General features: G+C 41.6%; 1 non-coding gene across 1 annotated transcript; it reads left to right on the top strand.

The window, feature by feature from the left end:
* Positions 1-2,406: 2,406 nt before the first annotated feature.
* On the top strand, positions 2,407-2,513 carry LOC148871589 (small nucleolar RNA R71). The gene has a single exon (XR_016108563.1). It is a non-coding gene; the product is annotated as a small nucleolar RNA R71 (small nucleolar RNA).
* The last annotated feature ends 14,392 nt before the right edge of the window (positions 2,514-16,905 follow it).

Genomic DNA, 16,905 nt, shown 5'->3' with positions numbered 1-16,905 from the left:
AAGGGCATCCTTCGGTATGCAAAGGTTCCATATGGGCAAGTAAAAGTGGTCTTTTCTTGATCTTCTGGTGCAATTGGTATCTGGTTATACCCTGAATATCCATCCAAGAAACAATAATACTCATGCCCGGCTAGCCTCTCCAACATTTGATCCATAAATGGGAGAGGGAAATGGTCCTTCCGGGTGGCTTCATTTAATTTTCTATAGTCAATACACACACGCCATCCGGTAATGGTTCTAGTAGGGATGAGTTCATTTTTCTCATTTGGAACAACAGTCGTACCCCCTTTTTTGGGCACAACTTGCACAGGGCTTACCCAAGAACTATCAGAAATAGGATAAATGATCCCAGCATCTAACAACTTAATTATTTCAGCCTTTACCACTTCTTTCATGTTGGGATTCAGGCGCCTTTGGGGCTGAACGGAAGGCTTGCTGTCCTCTTCCATCAAAATTCTGTGAGTGCAGATTGATGGATTAATGCCTTTGATATCTTCTACCTTCCAAGCTATAGCATTTTTGTGTTCCCGCAGCACTCTTAATAATTTTTCTCTTTGTAAGGGATTCAGTGCTGCGGAAATTATCACGGGGAGATCTGATGGTTCCTCAAGGAAAGCATACTCTAAATGGGATGGTAATTGCTTCAGTTCAAGGGTGGGGGGTTCTTGGGGTGATGGCTTACCTGATGGTCCGGGCAATTTGCCTAAGTTCTCTAATTTAAGAAACCCCTTTCCCTTGAATTGAGGCTTATCATTCAGGTATGCTATCATGAGGTTTATTTTTTTATTTTCTGTTTCTTCAAGTTCTCCCTGCTGGAGGCAGAGTTCAAGAGGATCAGTTATTCTACTTACCTGGAAGCATTCATCAATTGTCAATTCAATGGCATCAATCATAAAACAAGAATCATCACTAGAGGGTGCATGTTTCATAGCATCAGACATTTTAAAAATTATCTCCTCATCTTGTATCCTAAGGCTGAGTTGTCCTTGTTGGACATCAATCATTGCTTTCCCGGTAGCCAGGAAAGGTCTCCCTAGGATAAGCGGGACCTCCACATCTTCTTGCATGTCTAACACAATGAAATCAACTGGAAAAATGAATTTGTCAACTTTAACTAACACATCTTCTATGATCCCCCTAGGATGTCTAATGGATCTATCAGCCAATTGTAATGCCACTCTAGTGGGTTGGGGTTCATTCAACCCCAATTTCTTGAAGATAGAATATGGCATTAAATTGATGCTAGCTCCCAGGTCACATAAAGCTTTTTCAATTTTTAAACTGCCAATGGTACAAGGAATAGTGAAACTCCCTGGATCTTTGAGTTTCTGAGGCAGCTTGTTCAGAAGGATAGCAGAACATTCCTCATTTAATGCAACTGTAGCCACATCTCCCAGTTTCCTTTTGTTTGCCAATAATTCCTTCAAAAACCTTGCATAGTGTGGCATCTGGGCTAAAGCATCAGCAAAAGGAATATTAATATGTAAACTTTTAAATATTTCAAGAAACTTACCAAATTCCTTCTCCAATTTTTGTTGCTTCAGCCTGTTAGGGAATGGAACTTGTGGTTGTTGGTGCATCCCTTGTTGTGCTTCTGGTTGTTCCGTCTTCTGTTGTCTGGTTCCAAGGCTTGTTTCTGCCTTGGGTTCAGCCCAATTCTTCTTTTCTACCTCAGGCAACTCTTTTCCACTTCTTAAGGTAATAGCTTGCACCTGCTCTCGTGGATTCACTTCAGTGTTGCTTGGAAGAGTTCCCGGCAGTCTGGAAGAGATTAATTGTGCCAATTGCCCCACTTGGTTTTCCAGGTTTTTGATTGAGGCTTCCTGGTTCTGGAACCTAGTTTCTGCACCTGCTATAAATTTTGTCATCAGTTCCTCCAAATTGGATTTCGGTTCAGGCTGATGATAAGTCTGGTGGAACGGCTTGGAAATATGCTGATTTGGCCAGGACTGGTTTGAATGTCCCCTCCATCCTGGATGAAAAGTATGGTGACTCTGGTAACCCTGCTGTCTTGACGAATTGCTGACATAGTCAACTTGTTCAGTAGATGGTCTGAACTGATTGCCAACTTGGCAGTCTGTACTGATGTGGCCTCCCCCACACAATTCACAATTAAGAGGCTGCACATGCATGGCAGCTATCTGCATTTCATCTATTTTTTTACTGAGTGCTCCTATTTGTGCAGCTAGTGCTGTATAAGTGTCAACATTATGCAAGCCTTGCTGCTTCCTAGTTTGAGTCCTTTCCGAATGCCATTGATAATTGTTGGCTGCCATTTCCTCAATAAGTGCATGGGCAACCTCAGGAGTTTTATTATTTATGGATCCTCCGGATGCAGCATCTAATATGGTCTTATTTGAGTCAGTAAGACCATTATAGAAAGTCTGCACTTGCAGCCAAATGGGGAGGCCATGGTGAGGAACTCTCCTTAACAGCTCCTTGTATCGTTCCCATGACTCATATAAAGATTCCCCCTCTTGCTGGAAAAAAGTAGTGATGTCATTCCTCATTTTAGCAGTTTTAGAAGGGGGAAAATATTTAGAGAGAAAACGGCTGGCCATTTCGTCCCATGTGGCTATAGATCTTGCCGGTAATGAGTTCAACCAAGCTTTGGCTTTATCCTTCAAAGAAAATGGGAATAACCTCAGCCGGATGGCATCATCACTTACCCCATTGTGTTTGAAGGTGTCACAGATTTCCAAGAAGTTAGCAATATGGGCATTCGGATCCTCATGGGCCATACCACAAAACTGAACCGTATTTTGTATCATTTGGATTATGGCCGGTTTAATTTCGAAGTTATTGGCAGCAATAGTTGGCCTGATAATGCTGGAGACAGTCCCGGTGAGGGTAGGCTTGGCATAATCCATCATAGTTCTTTGTTCAGCCATTTCTTGTGCTTCTTGTCTGACTTGCTTAGCAACTCTCAAACGGACACGGAGAGTCCGTTCAATCTCTGGGTCGTAAAGGATCTCTTCCAGTTCAGGTCTGCTTGTCATAAACTGTTAAAGTCAAAGCAATAAAAATGCCAATATTCACAAAAGAAAATAAATAACTAATCCTATCACACTGAAAATGTAAAGTGAAGTATTGGAATACAAAACCTACATCCTATCATGAATAAATGAAGCCGATTATACTAAAAGCAGATTTAAACCAATCATCTTATTCAAGGTTCCTTTATCTACATCCATCGATTGCAACGTCTGAATTCAGACCCAATTTAGATCTGAGTTCAGATCTACAAGTCTTTGGTATTGTTAGTCTAGAGAAATTAATAAATAATAATTCAGATCTGAGCTGGATATCTCATACACACTCATTGGTATACACTACAATATACATCCATTAAGGTTGGAATCAATTCTGTGATGCTTTAGGGCTGAAATCAGATCTGATCTAAAAAAAAAAATTTAAAAGGATCTGAAATAAACTAAAACCAGTCCTGAGTTAGGCTTGGGTTAAAAACTCTACAATTGAAGCTCAAACCTGTATAGCTGATGCATATCAAACACTTGCTAAGACCTGAAAATTGGGTCTGCAATGTTTGGTATTGCAAGCTATTCGGCCCATACAACTTTTGTAGAAATCTGAAATCAGGTCTGCTAACTGTTGCACTATAGCAGCCCTGCTACAGATCTGAATGCTAAAAGAAATACTTGGAAAGTGCTAATTTTTCTTAAATATCTGAGGCATAACAATTATTCAATCCAAACATACACCTCCTTAGCTAATGTAGCTCGGTTACAAGTGGGTAAAGCCAAGAATTCAGTCCACCCAGAATTCATAGTATGCTCTGTATCAGTTCAGTCCTCACATCATATCAACTGAATTTCAGATTTGAATTTCTCTCATTCCTTGCTATCCATTCACCCTTGAGGCAGGTTGGATGTATCCTAGGGTGGATTGGGGTAGTGATGGCACCCAATTCACCTCAAACTTGCATCGGTTCAGATCTGAGTTCAGAGGAATTCAGATCTGAACTGAGCAGATCTGTAACAGCAGAATTCAGATCTGAACTCAAGTCTGAGTTTGGATCTGAATTCTCAATTGCCTTACCTTCAGTTATTGCTACCAAATTGTTTTTGGGGAATAGCAGAAGTGCCCTAGGGTGAATTGGGGTGGTGATGACACCCAATTCCCCTCAAAATTTCATCAGTTCAGGTCTGAGTCCAGAGGAACTCAGATCTGAACTGTTGCAGATCTGCTGTAGCAGAATTCAGATCTGAACTCAGATCTGAGTTCTGATCCGAATTCTCAATTGCTCCTCTTATTGTTCAAAAGATCTCCCCTTTGTTTTTTTTAATTTGTTTTTTTCTTTTTGTAATGAAAGAAAGAAAAAAAAAAATAAAGTCTGAAACACAAGCAACTCTTTTCGGCTGAGTGCTGCAGATCTGAAATCTGCTGATCTGAGTGCCGAATGCAACTCAGATCTGCAACACTCATGTTTTTTGTGAAATTTTTTTTTCTTTTTTTTTTATTTTTATTTTTGAAGGGAACAACATCAAGATTGAATAGAAATCAAATATGCCTTTATTAAAATGAAACTGAAACCAGAAAAAGAGAGTAATCTACTTAAGAAAGAAGAAACATAACTACATGAGTACAGCAGTTGCAGTCCAAGCTGAAATGAAAAAGTTAGCAAATTAACCCAACTATGAATGCAATGCTGAATGAGATCAGATTAAGAATGCTCAATGTTTCCTAATATTGCTTCTCTAAATCCCCGGCAACGGCGCCAAAAACTTGATGTGTGGCTCACTGTGACACTAGCAAGTGCACTAACCGTTCAAGTAATAAAGTAGTGAGTGAAGTATCGTTCCCACGAGGATTTAGGAAACAATTACCAATACTAAATTGAACATTTCTTATCTGATCAACAAATAAATCAAAACTCTAATGAAAGCTAAGAAATCCTAAATTAAAATCTATCTAAATCATTGGTCCAATTGCCTTCAATTCAGGTTAGAAGAGTAAGCAGTAAATGTCAATCTCAGAATTCAGCAATCTATCAATTTGGATCATTCGAATGAATCATGATTGAGCCTTGGTTTGATGAAACCCCAAGGTCATGAACAGCCTCTCTCAAGCGCATGTTCATCCTATGCATGAGTGACGGTTCTTCTATCTCTAGCAAGAATCTAATCCCCATGCATGCATTTCTTCAAACACTTCTAAGGCATCAATTCAAATCTGAATTGATCACCAACTGAATTGTGCAAGTTATCTCTAACCTTGCACTCAATTCAGTTCTTGAATAGTAGATCTGAATTCCTAGAGTCTCTCTCAAGCACTCTAGGAATTCCAAGCTGTAGATTAATTCGCCCAATCTGAAATTTGCAGATCTGAATTCTCTTTCAAGCAATTCAGATCTTGCAATCTCAGATCTGAGAATTCAGATCTGAGTTTTGAAGGTTAGTTGGCCGAATTGATCTGCAATCACACCCTTATTCAAGAAACTTCAAGTACAATGCATGATCATTTGAATGAATCAAAAAGAATTAGATTGCTGAACTGAAATTTTACAAGCTGAAATACATCAAGGAAGAATGGAAACAAGGAGAAAGAAGAAAGAACATATAACTAAGAAACTGAATTCAAATCAAAAGAGAATGAAACTACAAATGATTTATTACAAAAAATCTTTGAATCACAATCCCTCAATTCGAACTCACCTTCTTCTTCTAGCTTGCTTGTCTTGAACTTCCTTCAGCCCTTCTTCTTCTTCTTCCTTGCGCCTAGCCTTCTTCTCTTCTCTTCTCTCAAGGTGGCTGAACCTCTAAGAGTGGGAGAGCCTTTCTCTCAAGCAATTGAACAACTTTCTCCCCTCCTAGAGGCCTCCTTATATAGTTTTTCAAGGGGGCTCTTGCCCCTTCTTGAAGCCTCTAGAATGGGGTGTATTACACCCCTCATGAACCTTCTAGAGTGCTCCCTCCTTCTCTTCAAGAAACTCCTAGAAGTTGCCGCCCCTAGCTCCCTTTGGGCTGCTATTTGGGCTACAACTTAGCTTGCTTTTGAGCTCATGTGGGCTACACTCTAGGCTGTTATTTGGGCTAAAAATGGGCCTTCCTTGCTGGGCCGAATTCTCCTCATAGCTAGGCTTCTTCCCTTGGATTTTCCAAAGAGTTTCACTTGCTCTTCTTGGGCCGAATGAAATTCTCTTGCTCTCATGGCTGGGCCGGGCTGAACTTGATAAATTTTTGGGTTTTCTTTTCTTGCTTTTGCCTTCTTTTTGATGATTTGGCTCCCCCTGAAATCTTTCTTGCAATCAAGCTAAAATACGGCAAAAATTTAATTAAACCATTATAAAATTTCATGCAAAAACCTCATAAAATATAGATAAATTGTAAGTTCATCAGTCAAGTGAGTGTCCGCACGAGGTAAGTAGTAAGTCTGGAGCCGAGGGGTCTAGATAAGGTCACTGATGGCACTAAGTACTCAGTGGAGAGAATATGAGAGGTCTCAAAAGTTCCAGATCCTTTACCTTGTGGAGGGCACCTTGCCTTTATAGTTGGATCTGCCTGGGAGTGGTCGGACTCAGATGGCCCAGATACGAGTCGTACGAGGTCTTGTGAGATGTTCCAACCGAGGACACACGACGCCCTACGATTCGGCACATCCAATTCGTATCGAAGGGGTCTGTGCGTCCTTATGGCGACCCCATGCTATCGCCCATCGTCCGACACGCATTAGCCCTGTATTACGGGAGCCGAATGCGCCTACATCACTCCCCATTATGACAATTACTCTCAATTTTCACTTCGCGATAAATACCCTTGACCATTAAAAGTCAATATGCGTTTAAATTACCAAGCTTTGCTTAATTGTCAAAAAAAGGCATCCATTTTTTTCAAACAAAACCAACTAAAATAATAAGAATTATTTCATTGTATTTTGGCACTAATCGAGAAGAAGAAACAAAAGTTGTGTGAAGAGATTAGGGTTTCAGAACTCGAGAAAGCTAAGGGAAAGACTAGATAGAATAGGATCTCCCACTTGAAAGGGTGGGTCCCTATTTATAGCTAAGGGGAGTGCCTATATGTGCATGGAGTGAAAGAATTTCTGAACTTTCCTAAGGCAATTAGACTTAAATCCCTAGGTTGATTTGATAGGGATAGGCATTGATTGGGGACTTTGGGTTTGATAATGCTCAATTTGGGGTGGTGCACGAACTAAGGAGAGCAACTAGATAGTCCTTGTTGGCAGGGCGGGGCCGTGCTACAAGGGCGATGCTACGCTTCAAGACCTATGATCAAGAAAGCAGAAGTCAGAGTCCTGAGGAGTTATCCCCGGGTAGGTACTACAATGCTCAAGTTAGTAGGAAGTAGTGGATGGTCGGGCCGAGCTATGTAGATGCTGGTTTGAGCTGAGTAACAGTATGGGTGTCAGAAGTTGGATTCCTTACCTTTTGCATGGAGTACCTTTTTATAGCCGAAGATCCGTGTCCTGGTTGGGTTGGGCTTCTGGGGTTGTCCGGATGAGGTTAGCCACCGAGGTATTAGGGATAGAGTCCCATTCCCCAATAGAGTCATCTTCCTTACTTCTCTTTATCCATAGTTGTGCTCATCCGTGTGATGTATAGTTGACGTGGCTGAGATGATAAGGCTTAGCTGAGCTATGCTGACATTGCCAAGCTAAGCCAAGGTTGCTAGGCAATGATTGGGCGGCCATGACCCGAACACCACTTCCCCTATTCTGAAGTTGAGGAATGAAGTGTTCTCAATTCGTTCCTCGATTGAGGAACTTCCAAGTTGAAGTTTGGTTGAGCGTCTGGGCAATATGGAACATGACTGAGGAATCATTCCATCATCGGTTGCAGAACTCCAAGAACTCTAACTTCGGAGTCCGAACACCACTCCTCCAGTTCTGGAGCTGAGGAGGGGGAGTGCTCGGTCCAAAGTGTTGCACAGTCGCGAGCTTGGTAGAGTGCTGAGGTGTTGAACTGAGCTTTGAGGTCTATCTCCCTGGTGGCACTGAGGAAGGGCTCTCTAATTCCCGGTGAAAGTCGTGCTTCGGTGTTGAGGTCATTGTGATGCTTGACCATGGTGTGCCGAGCTCCGGAGTTCGATCCGAGCTTCGAGTTGAGGCCGCTGTGATGCTTAGCCGTGATGTACCGAGCTCCAAAGTCGTGGCTTAGCTCGATTGGGTACCGAGGAAAGGCTTTCTACTGCCGGTGGGAGGCCGTGCTTCAGAGTTGAGGTCGTTGTGATGCTCGGCCATGGTGCACTGAGCTATGAAGTCAGGGACCTTAGAGGTATCGAGCTACAGAGCTGAGGCCATTATGATGCTTGACCATGGTATGCCGAGCTTCAAAGTTGGGGGCCTCGGAGGTGCCATGCTATGGAGCTGAGGCCATTGTGATTTTCGGCCATGGTATGCCTAGCTTCGAAGTTGGGGGCCTCAGAGGTGCTGAGCAATGGAGTTGAGGCCATTGTGATGCTCGACCATGGTATGCTGAGCTTCGAAGTTGGAGGCCTTGGAGGTGTCAATTTACGAAGTTGGAGTCTCTGCTCTTCGACTGAGGAACTTGTACTTGAAATTTTGGAATCCGAGCACCGCTGCCCCAGTTCCAAAGTCGAAGGGTGGGGTGCTTGGCTGAGTCACCATGAGGCCTCCTTTGGTCAGTATTTGCTATTGGGCGTCCTAAAGAAACTAGAGAAACTAGTTGACCCAATGGTCCTGGGAGAACCTCGAGCATCTGCGATGTTGCTTGTCAAGGTTGTAGCATCGATTCTCAAGGCTGTACGCATGCTGCAACAATTACATTGATTGGTCTTCCCGAGCTTTGTCAGAGCGGAGCTTGATCCTCACCATAGATTTGGCATTGATTTGCGTTCCTGTGGGTTTTAAGAAGGGGTGGACAAGCATTCCCCCTTTGCCATTTGTGAGAGGAGTTGCTTGGATAGCTAAGCGAGGTGTTAGCGTTGCTCGGTGGTGTGTCCAAAAGCATGTCGTTAACCACTTCAGAACACTAGTTTCAATATTTATAATTTTTTTTATTCTCAAAATAATTACAAAATGCAGTTAGTGGTGAGAAAGGGGTCATATCCACAGGGAAGCGAGGGAAAATTTGTTACGTACTTCATTCCAGACAAAATAACAAGATTTGAGATTGCATAAACACAAAATTTAATTAACCGAAATAGAATCCATTAAAATTAAATTCTAACTATGCTGAAAGTAAGAATTGAAGAAAAATAAATAAATAAGAAAAAAAACTAAATAAAAAAATCTACAACTCAATCAGAGGTAGCAGTCTCCAGATCTATCCTTTGACACTCGAGCTCCTCGAGCTGGGCCTTCTATCTTACCTAGCTAAATTTCAGATCTGTAGGAAGGAAGACAAAAATTAAATTTGATAAAAATTAATTGAAGAAAAAAATAAAAATTGGAAATTAAAGAATGAAAAATAAAAACACGTGTAAAAAGTAAATATAAAACTATGGGAAACTGGTTGGGATCCGGATCCAGAGGTGGCAGTAGTGGATAAGCGAACTGCAAGTAGGAACCCCTCCTCTTGCTTGGGCATTCTCCTCTTCCTCTACCCTTGAACTTCTCAAGAACAACCTTCCGTCTTACTTGGGGGCAGAATCCAACCCCTTCTCAGGACTCCTTGGGTCCTTTTTATAGAGAAGGAATGATAGATTTGGGATTAGAAAGAAAGAGAGGGGCGGCAGCTAGGTTTTTGCAAAAATATGGGTGCCCTAGGGTTGAGAATGGAAGGTTACGATTGTTCTAAGGTGATCCTAAGGCTAAGAAGAGAAGGAGAGGGCACCCAATTTTATGTAGGGCTGAGATTTGGGCGCCTAGAATGGAAGGAGCAGATTTAGGCCCCTAGAGCTGGAGAAATGCGATTGGTTGGTGTGATGTGGCACCCTAAGGTGATTGGTTGATGTTTAAGGAGTGAGGTGTAGGGCTAGGATGCTGTCTAGGGAGAGATCTAAGGGTATGAGGGGCTGCTAAGGCTTGGATGGTTGAAATTAGAGAGAGGTTGCAGTGAAAGATGGGGATTTGTAGAGCTGGGGGCGGCAAGGAGAGAAAGAGATGGGGGGGAGGCACCTAGGGCTTCAAAGAGAGAGTTATTTCATTGGAAAGGCGCCTATCTTGGTTTAGCAGATAGGAGGCGTCCTGCTGTGCCTCTCTCAGCTAGAATTCGCACCATCTTCCCAAAATCTGTCGAAAAGTCTGTAATTTTGCCAATTTTTATGCAGAATTTGTAGAGGGACCCTCAGAGGTCACAATATTGAATTTAACCAGAAAAATGGTTCAGACTAGCTAGTCTAAGGTCTAAAATACCCCTAAAATGTTGCCCTAGAAAATGGTTCACAATATTGAATTTAACCTCGTGTGGTTGATTTGTTTGCCTTTAAAAAATAATAATAAATAAAAAAATTTTAAAAATTCAAATTTAAGTTTAAATTTTAGGAATTTAAATTTCAAAATCTGAAATTGAATTTAAATTTCAAAAATTTAAATTTTGAATTAAAAAATTTTAAAAAATCAAAATTGAGTTTAAATTTCAGAATTTACTTTTCAAGATCTATATTTGAAATTAAAATTCAAAATTTAATTTTCAAATTTCAAAAAAAAGAAGAAAAAGGAGGTTAAAATAAAATGAATTCAATGGCCAGAGTTTATGGAATGAGAAATTACTTCCATCTTGAGCCACAAATAGATTGGAACCATGTGTCTCAACAATTGGACAAGATTAATGGTATAACCCAAAGACTTGACCAAGTCCTTGCACGTCGTCAACAAAGTGGCCCATACCCAACCTTGTCATCCTATCCATCATGTTCCATCTGTGCAAGCCCGACCCATCATGTCATCCAGTGCCCTACGGCAGGCTCATGTAAATCAGTCTGTCCAAACCAAATACATGTGGCCAACAAATTTTTCCAACCCAAGGCTAACCCATTCTCTAGTCCATATAACCCTATGTGGGAAAATCAGCCCAATTTCAATTGTAGGGCCCAAGTCCAAGAAAACCCCCTATCAGATATGCACTCTCAGTGATCTGAAGCACAGACCCATTGGGAGTACAATGATTACCATGGGACTCAACCGGCTCAACCATGTCAAACTTATACACAGTCCCAATATAACCTATCTAACTCAATGGCTCACCAATTTTAGAGGCCACAAATGCAAAGTTAATTCTAGCAGATGCATCCTAGGAACCAACCTCCTCAAGCACATACAATAGATTACCAATTCATGCAGCTTCAGCTGCTGATCCTAAATCATTAGTTGTCCATTGATAGATTAGATAGCCAAATAGGACAGCTAGCCGAAGCCAAGGCGAGGAGAGAAGTAGGGAAAGTACCGAGTCAACCGGTTGCAACTCCTAGAAATTAACCATCAGGTTTTCCTCCACAACAAATTCAACTACCTCCTAAGAACACCTAGTGTGAAAATACCAAGGCCATTACAACCTTAAGGAGTGGGAGGATTTTAGAGGACCCATGTGAGAAAAGAGAGTTAATGAAAAGGAACAAGAAGACCCTAAGTTGGGGGGAAAAGAAGAAGGAAAGGAAACTTCAAAGGAAGAACCTTTAGTGAACCAACCCGTAGTTCCCTTTCCAACTGCACTCACAGTTAGGCCGGTGCAAAAGAAGAAAGAGACTTGCAATGATCAGAGCAAGGAAGTCCATATTAACTTCCCTCTCCTCGATGCGATCCAACATGTCCCAACCTATGCCAAGTTTTTAAAAGAGCTGTGTACTCAAATGATGGAGCCACAATCGACTCCACAAACATTAGGGAGTTTCTTCACAGATAGGGCCACTGTTGCACCCTTGTCAATTTTTGTTAGCAGTGCATGGAATTTCTCCAATTCCTCTAAAGAGATGGTTACATTTCTATGATTTTTCTACCACACAGTAAATGACATTCTACTTATTTACTCCACTTCTTTTTTTTTTTTTGAATTTTTAACTTTTGACAGATCTGGTGTGCAATTCTCTTGCATGAGTATTTTCCCATTCTTGGAATGATAAACATGAGAATGCATGCTTGAGTCTTATTAATTTAGGTGCTGAGGAATCAAATATGGAATTTTCTTAAAATTTTTGTATTTTTTGTATATTTGGATAATATGGGTATTTTCATATTTTTAACTACTCCTGTGTAGGGCCTGGGCTATAATATCTTGTTCCTCTAGTTACTAGGACATGTCTTTAAATTTTCAGTTTATTTGCATTAGTAGATAGAACGTTATTGTGTTTCTTGATGCACAAGACAAAGAGTGGCACTTTTTGTAATTATGGTGAACATTGTTCCGGGCCATACAAGTCACTCTATAAATAGATGTCTTTTCCTTTTGAATGAATGAATGAATGAAGATTTCTTAAGAGCTATCTTGCTGTATGGAGTGATTCCTACAAACCCTAGAGTGATTCTAGGACCCCTTGGAGTGATTCCATGGGATTTCTCTCTCTTTTCTCTTTCTCTACCCTTTCTATTCTCTCTTCCTCTCTCATTTCTGTTTTTTGATAGTTTGTTTAGCCCCATTGCATCACTTATAGTAGCCATTTTGTGGAAGAAAAGGTTGAAGGTTAGGTCTACATCCAGGCCACCCCACCCAAGATTTTGGATATTTAGGACCAACATTAGGTAATGTCCTTTATGAAAGGATTAGGTATTAGTAAGTGGATCATAGTGGTTAGATCCTTCCCTTAATGAGAGTAGATAGTGGCATTTGTTTTCAAAAAAAAAAAAAGGTAAAGTAATTTGTATTATCAACAAAATAAACAAGTAACTCGTGTAAAACAAGAATCTGTACACCTGGCCACAATACTAGCTAAGAGCCCCCAAAAAACTCTATAGACAAAAAGATTGACCTATCTCCCCACAAAAAACTCCATGAATAGAGATCCAGTCCCTCAGAAAACAAACATCATTGAGTTGCTTGTACCCGATTTTATCAGTTCTAGAATTTGCATTCAATCACTCCTTATGAATTTCACCCATAGTTTCCTTGAATTGATATTGCTTCATCATGATTTATCTACTATTATTGGTTTAATGGAAGCTCTGGTTCATAAGAACTTGAAGAAAACTTGTTCTCTTATTTAATCATTTACTCCTTTGGAGATTAAAATTGTCAAGTGGAGGAAATATGAACTTGGTTACTTGATTAATTGATTATCTTTCCAGGTTATCTATTGGAGCAGTGTATGATTGTTCAACTTTTGATTTCCATGAAACTCCCATTCAATTAACCATACGATTGTTACCAATATTGGTTTTGTTCATTGCATTTTCTATGTTTGTAGATGACCTGATTAGATGATTGTAAACATTTGATATAGTGCTCACTTAAATGATGAAAGAAAAGCATGTGCATACATGTTTAGATTAAAAGGCATGGTGAAAAAGAATTATGAGGACAACACTGAAACCACTGAATCAAGACACCTCTTAATTGTAGCATAAAATAAATTTAAAAGCTTCTATGTTTTTGGAGATTTTTTTCCAAGTTCTGTATCTAAGTGGGACATCATCCTGTGAGAGGAGAAATGTGCAAAATGCCTAAATGTGAAGTGGGTGACTGGGCTGGGTCACTTCAAATCTCTTATATTGTAAAGAAAGAACAAATATTAATCCAACCAAAAGAAAATATCTATTGGATTAGATATGACACCATGTACCCCTTATCCAAACTACAATGGTTAAACCAGGAGAGTAAAAATAAAGCCTCAGGCAGAAGCCCATAAATAGAGTTAGATTAGGAAAATTCTGATTTGATTGCTAGTGATGTCAATGGATTGGGTCTGGTCTTGGTCAAGGTAGACCCAGTCCCGAACCAATATGTGAATTTACAGTACTAGTGCCGAAGCAAACCTTGTAATAACAAACCAAAACCAATTGGATCATTAATTGGGACTATTGGGAATGACCCGACAAGACCTGATTCTAACCTACAACTATACTTTTTACCCATAATTTGCTAATCTCTGTGGTCTAGCCTTCTTGATTATAACCAAAGACAAAAGTCATTGGATGACAAGGACTATTGGGAATCCCGAATCTATCCTTTGACCCTTGAACTCCTTGAGCTGGGCCTTCCGTCTTACCTGACCAAATTTTAGATCTGCAGAAAGGAAGACAAAAATTAAATTTGATAAAAATAAATTGCAGAAATAAAATAAAATCTAGAAATTAAAGAACAGAAAATAAAAACATAAGTAAAAAGTAAATCTAAAACTATGGGAAACTGCTTGGGATCCGGATCGAGAGGTGGCTGTAGTGGCTAGGCGAACTACAAGCAGGAACCCCTCCTCTTGCCTGGGCATTATCCTTTTCCTCTACCCTTGAACTTCTCAATAATAGCCTTCTACTTTACCTGGGGACAGAATCCAACCCCTTCTCAGGACCCCTTGGGTCCTTTTTATAGAGAAGGAAGGATAGGTTTGGGATTAGAGACAGAGAGGGGTGGTAGCTGGGTTTTTCCAAAAATATGGGTGCCCTAGGGTTGAGAATGGAGGGTTAGGATTGTTCTAAGGTGACCTTAAGGTTGATAAGAGAAGGAGAGGGCATCCAATATTATGTAGGGCTGAGATTTGGGCACCTAGAGCTAGAGAAATGTGATTGGTTGGTGTGATGTTGCACCCTAAGGTGATTGGTTGAGGTTTAAGGAGTGAGGTGTAAGGCTAGGATGCTGTCTTGGGAGAGATCTAAGGGTATGAGGGGCTGCTAAGGCTTGGATGAATGAGATTAGAGAGAGGTTGTAGTGAAAGGTGGGGATTTGCAGAGCTGGGGGCGGGTAGGAGATAAAGAGATGAGGAGGAGGTGCCTCGGGCTTCAAAGAGAGAGTTGTTTCACAAGAAAGGCACCTGTTTGGGTTTAGTAGATAGGAGGTGCCCTCCTATGCTCAGGTTTTCACAAAAACACCCCCCTCTCAGCTGGAATTCGCACCGACTTCCCAAAATCTATAGGAAACTCTGTAATTTTCCTAGTTTTTACCTAGAATTTGCACAGGGTCCCTTAGTGGTCACAATATTGAACTTAATTGGAAAAGGGTACAAATTAGCTAGTTTAAGGTCTAAAATACCTCTGCGATAATGCCTTCAAGCCATCAAAATACAGAGTTATCACTCAACATTTGTTTTTATTCCTCGGCTTCAAGCTTAGTAAGATGTCTTCCTCATCCTCCCATTCTTCTTCCGCTTCTAGCTTTTCTGGTTCTAGTGGGTCTGATTATGAGTCCGAGATTTGGGATTTCAAGGGTGCCAAGGTTGAGGAGACCGAGGTTAGTCCCTCTAGGGTGGAAGCCGAGCTTCCCTTGTGGGTTGGTCGCCAGTTTCGGACCACACCCTGTGTCTTGACCCTCAAGGATATGGCTCAGATCCAAGCTATGTACTACATCCCCGAGGAATTCCAGATGAGGTGCCCGCAACCCGGTGAGATGGCAACCAATGCTCGGCCAGACAAGATTTGTGCATATGAGAACAATTTAGAAGTCGGGCTGAGGTTTCCATTGAATGAAGGGGTTGCTGAGGTGCTTGCATGGTACTGGGTATTGCCGGTGCAGTTGATGCTGAACTCCTTTAGGTTTTTGGTCAGCCTTATGTCCTACTGTGCCATTCGTGATATCGAGCTGACCCTGGGTATGGTGAACTTCCTTCTTCAGCTCAAACATCACCAGTAGGGCTATTACTACTTCTCAACTAGGAAGAACATCAAAGTGCTGGTCGGGGCTCCCTCCTCTGTGAAGCACTAGAAGGAAACTTTCTTGTTTGTGCAATGTTCTGAGGGCCTCCTCTTCCCAGCTGTGCTACAAAAGCCGAGAATGAGAGTGCCCCAACCTCAATGGTTTGCACTTACCTGGGAGGAGAGGTTTGTTCTAAGCATGATTCTTGAGATAGACGTAGTTGCTTTCACATGCTCGGTAGGCTGATGCGTAGGGTGGCTGGTCCATCCTTTTCGTTGCTTTGTTTGCTTCTTTGATCTTGTACTTATTGTCGTGCTTCCATGGTGTAGGTGTAGAAATGGCAAGTGAGGAGGAAATTGTATGTTGGATGAAGGAGAATCGCCAGAGGCAGAATTGGGCTGGCACGCCGCTGCAGGTTCGTCTCGAGGCTGTTCCTCCTCTGAGGTCTTCCAAGAGGGTGTCTTGTTGCCAAAAAAGAGCTTGGCAGTAGGGAAATGAGGATGAGGACGTTGTGGTTGTGGATCATGGGGAAGCTCGCAACACTGCCTTCCCTTCACAAATTGAGGTGGGGAGCAGTAGCTCAGATATTCATATGCCGTGCTGGACCATCCGCAGCCGGGATGGGCTAGAGACCCTTGGAGTTCCCGAGCAGCTGCTTTGCAGGATGATGATGACATACATCACCAAAGAGGCTGTGAGTACTGGGAGTAGCAACTTAGAGTGGTCACTTATTTGGGTTGTGGCTCAGGTAAGTTTGTACTTGCCTTTGCTGTTTTAAGCACATTTCTTAGTACTAAAATTGCTTCTTGTGTCCGCAGAATGGATGCTCGGCCATTGCCATGGTTGATCATCTTCATCAGTTGTGGCGATTGTATGAGAAGGAGCATACCGAGTACCTACAAGTGAAGGTGAAGGCCCAATTGGCCGAGCTTTAGACGGCTGGGGAGTGGTCTGCTGCTGCCTTCCCTTCGCAAGTTGAGGTGGGGAGCAGTAGCTTAGATATCCATATGCTGCGCTGGATGGTCCACAGCCGAGACGGGCTAGAGATCCCCAGAGTTCCCGAGCAGCTACTCCGCAGGATGATAATAGCATACATCACCGAAGAGGCTGGGAGTACTGGGAGTAGCACCTTTGAGTGCTCACTTATTTATGCTGCGGCTTAGGTAAGTTCATACTTGCCTTCATTGTTTTAACCATGTTTCTTCGCACTAAAATTGCTTCTTGTGTCCACAGAATAAATGCTCGGCCAT

This window comes from Nelumbo lutea, chromosome 2 (assembly GCF_056320005.1).
Source record: "Nelumbo lutea isolate HS-2025 chromosome 2, American lotus-T2T, whole genome shotgun sequence".
Lineage (NCBI taxonomy): Eukaryota > Viridiplantae > Streptophyta > Magnoliopsida > Proteales > Nelumbonaceae > Nelumbo > Nelumbo lutea.
Note: the sequence above shows the minus strand (reverse complement) of the source record. Positions and strands in the feature narration are given on the sequence as shown.